General features: G+C 37.2%; 1 long non-coding RNA gene across 1 annotated transcript in view; it reads left to right on the top strand.

Annotated features, from left to right (window-relative positions):
- Nucleotides 1-8,653, top strand: part of LOC109373970 (uncharacterized) — a 54,528-nt gene extending 45,875 nt beyond the window's left edge. Inside the window, exon 3 of the long non-coding RNA XR_002122325.1 lies at nt 8,600-8,653. This is a non-coding gene — a long non-coding RNA (uncharacterized LOC109373970). The remainder of the gene's footprint in view (nt 1-8,599) is intronic.
- Nucleotides 8,654-9,130: the final 477 nt, after the last annotated feature.

Below are 9,130 nucleotides of genomic sequence, written 5' to 3'. Positions count from 1 at the left end.
TTTTTCCCATGGTTTCTTTTTTTTTTTTTTCACTTGCATAAAAATGTTTTTGAAAGGGTCTGAAGGGCCACACTACTTGCTTTATGGATAAAAGAATAAGAAAGCTAGGTTTGATTCCTTAATGCCGCAGAGGTGTTATGAAATCCATCTTGTATGTGGTCGATCATTACAGTGAGAAGGGGGGCTGATCACTATAATACTTAAGGCCTTTGGACAAAGGAAGATGGGCACCCAAGGGGGGAATGCCTCCAAAAGAGAAATACCCAGTGAATTAGCCCTAGTAGTTAACACTGGCATGAGGCCTGACCCTCACCCGACCTACAGCTTTATTCTTGTTTACTTCCTAAGATGCCCATTCACACTTTTAATATGATCCTCATTCCTGTTCCTCTCCCCTTTGAAGTCATTTTAATACACCAGAGAATGGGAACTAGCACCAGTGGCTTCTAACTAGAGGAGTCTCTGCATTTTCTCTACCTCCTTACTGTACCTTAAGACATGGAACGTCACAGCTGTTGGGCAATTTAAATGGAATCTCTGGTTCACCTCCCTGCCCCTGACATTGGAGGTACCTGATGCAGGGGTAAGAGTCCTGGGGTGGAAAACCAGAGCTCCATATATGTCCCAGGTCTGTCACTAGCTGAGAAAATCACTTCTCATAGTCTAAAGTGATGGACTATGAATAGATTATCTAAAGTCCCCATTATTATAATTTTCTACAAAGAGATTTTAAGGTTACAAATTTGAAAAGCATGGTAAAATTTAAAGCGATCATTCAGGTTTCTGGAATTCCCGCTCCACACATAGGACACTGTGGGGAAAATAAAGCAGGAATACAGCTGGAGTCAGTATGGAGAGTTCTGTATGTTTGTCCTCTCTCCTCTGAACAGAGGGGAGGTGTGTTCCAAGCTGTGTTAAATGAATATTTGTTTTACACTGTGTTCTGTAAAACTAAGAGAACTGCGGCCTTTGCCTGTGTGTTTTGTTTTTCTGTCACACTCTTCATGGATTCCTTGGAATCCCTAGTACTTAGTAAGTGTTTGGCGTGATTCAGTTCTCAATAGTTATTTGCTAAAATTTCATTTTAAAATCTGAGAGATTATTATAATAGATGAAAACAAAAGTGATTAGAGCCTAAACTAGGATAACAGAGATGGAAGGGAGGACACAGGGAGTGATATTGCAGAGGTAGGATATATACCATTTGGCACTTGGCTGCAGTGAAAACTCAAGAACAGACCAAGGTTTGGACCATTCATTATGGGAAGGATGTTATCGTGCAAGAAGTGTAGGAGTATTGAAAGAAATCATAGTTCTTCAAAATACAACCAAGGGTCGGCCAAGTGGCGCGTTGGTTAGGAGTTGGCTTGGGACGCCAGCTCTGAGCAGCAGGGCCCAGTTCAGATCCCACATGAGGGCCAGTGACACTGCGCCCCCTACAGCTAAGATGATGAACAACAGCTCGACCTGGAGCTGGGCTGCCATGTTCTGCCAGTGACGGCATAGGCTATGGTGGGGCTGCCCAGCAGCTGATGTGAGCTTTTGTGAGCTGCCTTGAGCCACTGAGAGTGGCAGTCCAATGGCTGGCAAGTGACTGCCTCACCCAGGAAGAGCGCAATGATAATATCAACATGGACCAGTGAAGCAATGTTCTTCACAACTAGACTGAAGAACAAAAGGACAGCAACTTGTCTGTTCCCCTCCCCCCAATTCCCCAATAAAATCTTTGAAAAAAATATATATATATATGACCAAGCTATATATACATGTGGCTGTCAGAGGAAAAAAGCAAATGTTTTTAGAAGTTTATTAAGATAATGTTAGAATTTAAATAGAAAAGAGATTTTTCCAAATACTTGAATAAAACTGGGAAGAGACTTGAGGGGTTGGAAACTAAAATATACTCACATTACTTTAGAAATTTGGAATTTTTTCTTATGGTGTCTGAAAGCAAAGTGACTTGGCTTTTTAGGATTAATCAATTGATACACACATATACTTGTGTGCCTGTTACATGACCAGATGCCCTGGCAGCCATGGTATAAGTCCCAACTCTGAACAGATCAACATATGGAGAAAGCCCACAGCCTAGTGGGCAGCATGACCTTTCCTCTTTGAGAAAGATCTTGGAAGAGTCCTTCACATGCCCCCAGTCACAAGGTGGCATTTCTTTAGCATCATCATAGATTAATGTGGCTCATTAGGTACATCATAAGGCATGAACAGAGCACAGCAACTAACTTTTCTCACTTGGTCACTTCGTTAATATGTAGAAATGATATTATCTTTCTTTCCTTAATTTTGCCAAAGATATTTAAGAGTCATGACTAAAAAGAAATAGGGGAAGTAGTGAAAGTTCTCTTTTTCCTTCATGATCACTAGGAGTTAAGAATCAAGTGCCCTGTTACTACATCGTTGGTAGCAGTGGTGTGAATATTATGTTAGTGTCCATCAACTGTTCTCATGAGGAATTTGAAATTCAATCCATATGGGCTAGCTAGCCTATTTCAGAGGCAAGAAATAAAGGCTTGAGAAATTAAGCAACTTTCTTTTAGAAAATGGTAAAATCAGCCTTTAATCCTACATGCTTAACTGAAAAGTCTCTTATTTTCCTACTAACTCATACCACATTTGTCATTGCCAATTTTTCAATGCAAAAATAAACTGACTACACATTAAAGTCATTCAGCATTTATGACAGTTCGCTCGGACTTTCAATAATCCGAGGTACATGTTCTTAGGGAATGAAGGGTATTATAATAGCTATTTCCATTTGAATTAAAGTCAAGCGTGATGGGGATTATAACTTCAGAAATATCCTGTTAGAATGCATAGTGAATCAATTCAATGGGCTAGCTCATTTCAGCTACTTTCCAAGTCAAGGAAAATTGGAAGAATTTAATATTCCTACTAAATGAATTCAAAAGCCTTTTTAAAGCCTTTAGTCTTGCATATTCCATATATCTTGATGTAAATGTATCTTTTAGTAATTTCTTTTGTGCCAACTTTCTCACAAAATGGGCAAGCTGTCTTCAGAAAGTGTAAACCTTATTTAAAGGAGAGTTTGCAGTAGTTGAGTCTTTCTCTATGGGGCACTGTGCATTTTGGGCAAGACCTTTCTTTATCATGTGGGGCTCTTACATGAGCAGAATGTTTAGCATCCTTGAGGCTCACCAACTAAATGCCAGTAGCAGATCTTAGTCATTAGGACAAAAATATGTTCTGATATCTTTCTAAATGCATCCTTGACTTGTGTGTGTGTGTGTGTGTGTGTGTGTGTGTGTGTGTGTAAACCTTGTATTGATCTTCAAGTTATTGAAATATTAGACTAAAGATATCTTTATATTATAAAGTATATAAAGTATATTATATAGTGTCATTAGACTAAAGATACTAAATACATATAGTTTACTAATGCATAACAAATATGTAGTCTAGATAATGCATGCCAAACATACATTGAAGTTGTCAAAAATTTGAATTGCTAGAATTTATCCTTCAAAATACAAGACCTCACCTTTACAGATTCTAGTTTATAATTAAATGATTCTAATTGTGGCCAACTCTGAGACATACATTCAACAATGGCATCTTAGAACGGACTTGAGCGGGAGTCTTATAAAGTTGTTAATGCGAACTTTGAAGCCAGAACACATGGGCTCAAATCCCAGCTCTTCCACTGCCTAGCTGTTATCTGCTTGATACATTACCTATCCTCTCTGTGACCCAGTTTCTTCATTTGCACAAGGGGATCTTAATATTAATAGTACTTAACTCATCAGTACTTTTTTTTTTTTTTACAATACAGGATTATCATATGTAAAGTATGTAGGACAGTGTCTCACATACAGTAAGAGCTATATAAATATTTGCTATTTTTAGAAACTAGGTTAAATAAAACACATTTGTCTCTAATAAAAATATCTTTTCATTTGTTTATTTTTGCGGAGTTATATAATCTTGGAAAAGTAGATTTCAATCATTGAGTTTAGTTTCATCCTCTGAAGCTTTATTGTTGTCTTTGAAACATCCCTATCAGAGTTAGAGCATCTGATCTTCCTAAAATAATCATGTTAATCTCCTTATACCAATGCAATCTGTAATACTGAATACAAAAATATTAAAATCACAAAGCTGAGATATCAGTTGGCAACAGCTGGTGCCATTGCTAGGGAATAAGATGCAGTCAGTGGAATGGGTAAAGAATTAATTGGTGCGTCAAAAATGTTAACAAATAACATTATTTTGTGTCATCTTCTGGTTTTTAAAGGCTACATATCATGAGTAGGAGGTTGTCTGATAAAAATTCATTTTATACTCTACCTCCTTTTATCATTCTAGCTGTGACTCTGCCCTTCAGCTCTCCCTTTGCTTTTAGATGAGTTCTGTTTCCACGTAACAGACAGAATCACCTACTGTGCTTTTGAAATCTTTATGTACACAAATTTCATTGAGACCCTTGATAATAGATGCCTATCTTATTCAATATTGAATTCAGAGTCTGTTCCATTTGATTCTTTATGTTTTATGGTGAGTGCTGCCTTTCTCTGCCCAGTACTCAATAACCATTGATAGCAGCACCAGTGTGACACGAGGAAAAAAATTGCACTTGAGAATTTTACAGATCGGTTTTTGGGAGCCTATTATAATGCGATGCCCTTAAAAACATTGAACTCTGTCACAGGCAGACATGAGTTACATGGGCCCACCCAATGGCTATAAAAGTAGAAGCTTGACAAATGCAGTACTTCTCAATTGCATTTTATCATATGTGGGGTAAAACACAGTTGTTACATATCCATCAAACTGAGCACAAAACCGAACAGAACAAACTATTAATTATCCCTTCAACTTAGCCTCGAAAAATAAAAGCAGCATTTATTAAGGACCTACCATGTGCTAAGTGTTTTTACAACATATGATCCTCAGAACAACCCTTCAAAATAATGATTATGTATACCTATTTTAAGGGAAGCCTAAGTAACTTCCTCAAGATTATGCAAAAAATGCCACCTATTTCCTGACTCTTCGAAACTCCACATCTCTGGAGTCTTGAGCGCCTGCAGTAGAATCAGGCGTCTCTGGGAACTGCTCCTTTCACATCTGCTATATTCTTCTATAATGGCGCTCAATATTCACATCAACTTGCAATTGGCTCCATTACTCCCCCACGCCCTTCCTGACCATAGCTGATTGAACCAGGGACATGTAGCCGAATCAGTGGTCATTAAATTCCTTCCCAGAAGTTGTAGTTAGGGTTAGTTTGTTAGGCAGAAATACTGAAAAATTTTAATGTATTGCTTAATGCCTAAAAATAATATTTTTGTAACAGGTAACATATGTGATGATTATAAATCATAGTAATAAGTGGAACGCTACACTGATGTGCCCAGAACTTCTGTAATCCCATGTCCCATCCCAGAGTTAAACATTTTCCTGAATATTGTGTTTAATATTCTCTTCCATTTAAAAAAAAAAGTTTGCATATTCATAGGCTCATAGGTTTAGTCTTACATGTTTATAGATGTTTAATACTATTTGTTGAGCAATTAGTGTATTTCTAAGCCATTTCTTTCTTCAGGTTTGTCTTTTCTCTGTGTGATGTTATACCAGCAAAATGGGAGAAAACCTCTTTGTAATAAATTTCTCAGCTCAGTAAATGGTGCTACCTCCTAGCCACTTAGTTAAGGCAAGTGTGAAACAGCCCTGATGCCTCCTTTTCCCTGTCCCCACTTCCAGCACATCTGCTCAAGTCATGCCTTCCAATATATACCAATACTGACCACTTCTCTCCATCTCCACTGTCACCATGCTGTCTCAGACATACTGCTCCCTTGATTTTTTTTTTTTTTGGAAACAGTCACATCATGTTATTTCCATGCTTTAAACAATACATGGCTTCCCATTGTACTTAGAACAAAACCCATTTTTCTTCCCATGGCCTGCAATGGTCTCTGGCTAACCTTGATTTATCTCCTGCTTGTTCATGACACTCCTTGTACCCTGGGGCTTTAGTGCTAGCTGTTTCCTCTACCCTCAGCACTTGCCCCCAATACCATGGCATGGCTAGATCTTTTGAAACATCAAATGTCACCACAGAGGCTGTTTCTGACTCCAACTGAAGTAGCAGCTCTTTCTTCCTTCACACTTATCACATTCAGCCTGTTGATCTGTTTATTGTCAGTCACCTTTCTCTTATAACACAAGTTCCATAAGGGCAGGGATTGTGATTTTGTTAAGAAAAAAAATTATTCTGAAACTTGTTACAATGGTAGAAAGACTTTTTATTCAAGATTATTGCTTAAGATTATTGCAATAGGGAAGAAGGAGAAGAGATATTGGGCTCAACCCTGAATACAGCCAGGACAAGTGGGGATTTATAGCCAACCAATGGAGTGATGGGTCAGTGAATGGAAAATTACTAAGAGCAAAAATCAAGGGTAGGAGGATTCTTGCTACACTGACTTAACAGGATTCTTGCTAAAGGCAGGCCAAAGATATCAAAGGTGGCAGATGAGGAACTTGATCAGATATCAAAGATGGGGGAATACTCTCTAAAGTGACTTAGCAAGATTCTTGTTAAAACAGGACTAGACAGGCCAGACAGGACAGGATGGCGATCAAGGTTAAGGCCAAGTCAAAAAGAGGGCTCAGGGGAGCCTGATTAAATTTTGGTCAAGGACAGTCTTTGTCAACTTCTTGTTCTTTTTTATATCCTTGTATAATACTATCTAATAGTAATATAATACATTATGTTATATAGTATTATGTATATAATTATGTATATATTATTTTGTAATAGTATTACAAATTCAAGACAAATATAAATGTATTACATTTCTAGTAGCCACATTAGAAAAGTAAAAAGATATAGATGAAACTAACTTTAATAATATATTTTATTTAATCCCATATGAAAAATTTTATTTCAATATATAATCCACAGAAAAATTATAAATGAGTATTTTACATTTTTTTGTACTATCAAAAACCCAAGTATTTTACACTCATAGCATATTTCAGACTAGTTCAGACTAGTCATATTTTAAGGACTCAAAACTACATGTGGCTCATAGCTACTGTATTGAACAGTGCAAGTCTAAAAGCTAGAAGAGTGACTACACACAATGTATACAGTAAATGTTTGTTGAGTAAATGGATGAACAAATGAGTGAATTAAGAATAAAAACTATTCACAGAACTGGCAGTTTTCTTTTCCCAAGTGTTCAGAATATGTTGGTGCCAAGTTTTATTTCAGAGACCTGTATAAATAGAGTACGTGTTGTTGATTTGGGAAAAAATAGATATTGCAAATAATAAGAGAATATCACATCTCAAATATGATTTAATTTTTCACTCATCCTTGTCCTATAAATACTCCAAGGTAGTGATGAAAGAAACATAGCTATAGTTCATCCACAAAGATACTAGGCAATTACAAAGGTTTTATGTGCCGATGAGATGCTGTTTTCATCCATTAAAATTTTCCTTCTTAAAGTGTAAGACTACACTTTTCACATACTGTCTGAAAGGTACCCAGTTTTCTTTTGTTCCTTTAACTTCACCGTTGGCTTCTATACTGAGTCCCTATGGGTGCCGGCATTTGGCACTATTTATTCACTACGAAATGTCAGAGCAGTGAAAGCTGGATTCTTCAGCAAGGAACAACAGCAGTAAGACACCCAGATGGGGCACTGTGAGGCTTCAGAGTATTTTCTCTCTTTCATTATTGTTCTTCCCTTGTTCCATGTGTTAAATTAAGGACAAGGAAAGATATTTTTTTCCTATTTATCACACAGTCGGGATGTGTCTATCTGACTTTCTTTCTATTTACACTATGAATGCATGCAGCTGTGGAACCGATCTCCTCCAGTGAAATCTGTCGTGCTCTTCTAAAATCTGTCATTTCTGAGTCGGATCAACTGAATACCCACTAAAACACCCAGGAGTTTAGAAGATTCGTGAATGTATTTACCTGATATGCTATGTCTTATATACTTTCATTTTATATCTTTATAAGTCCAGGTTAAAAAAAAAAAAGATAAGAATTAGAGAAATAAAACATACTTTAAAACAGAAAGAGACTACATTTTAGTTCCAGCTTGGTGAGTGATAGGAAAATCATACATCTTTCATTTCTTTTTCACCCACAGTTAGATTTCTTGATAGAGACACAAAAATGTTTTTGATTTAAATCTTGAATTTTGGGGGCAAGCCTTTTAAAGGCCAAATCAATGCTACATCAGAGGTATTTACAACATCCACAAATTTAATCCAAAGTGGATACTTCGAAGCTCATATAGATCTAAATCATGTTCTCCCAGATGGTGAATTAATGTAATTTTAGCAGGAAGCAAAGTTGCACAAATATGCAGTATTGAGGACTCACACTGATTGAATGTGTCTGTACCCACCACAGCACAGATGTTGTTTGTCATTTTAGTGCCAGTTGTCTCTGTTTCTCTCTATACGACACACTAAAGAATGGGATTTGGGAGTTCAGTAAATTATGATTTATTTTGTGACTAATGGCCTGTTAGAAATTGAAGCTTTCTGTGAACTGTGTGCAGAAATCACATTGGTTGTATTTTTTGTGCAGGGTTTGAAAGGTGACTCGGGTCCTCATGGTCCACCTGGCCTAAAAGGAGAAAAGGTAACATACATGCGTATGCACCCAGAAAAGTGCCCATCTTTTCTTAAGAAAACCCTGGGAAACTATGCCGTGACTTTTCATGGAGACTGTCTAACTGCCAAAAGTTAATTTTGTTAAAATTAACCAAAGGCTATTATGCTAAAAGCATCTGAGCAAGAAAAGCCTTCTTGGTTCATTTAATTAGTTTGAAGAGACTAAGTGCACAATTGCTAGTCAACATGAATTTGTGTTTATAAGATTTCCCTTTTCTCTCCCTTGCTTAACAGCGTTAGGTATTCCATCACCAAATTAACAAGCGTGTCCTGTATCGGGGAACCTTGCCAGTAGCACTGAGCTGCTACTGTAATGGTGAAGCTGGTGGCCTTTGGGGAAAAGGGGCCTAACTTCGTATTCATTCTTAGTCTGAATGCTCCATTTCCTGCCACCTTTTCTCATATGTCATTTTATAATGGCATATTGGCAATTGACCTTGAAAAG

Source organism: Hipposideros armiger, unplaced genomic scaffold (genome assembly GCF_001890085.2).
Source record: "Hipposideros armiger isolate ML-2016 unplaced genomic scaffold, ASM189008v1 scaffold_764, whole genome shotgun sequence".
NCBI classification, from domain to species: Eukaryota; Metazoa; Chordata; class Mammalia; order Chiroptera; family Hipposideridae; genus Hipposideros; species Hipposideros armiger.
The sequence above is the reverse complement of the archived record's forward strand: the minus strand, read 5'-3'. Positions and strand labels throughout refer to the sequence as shown.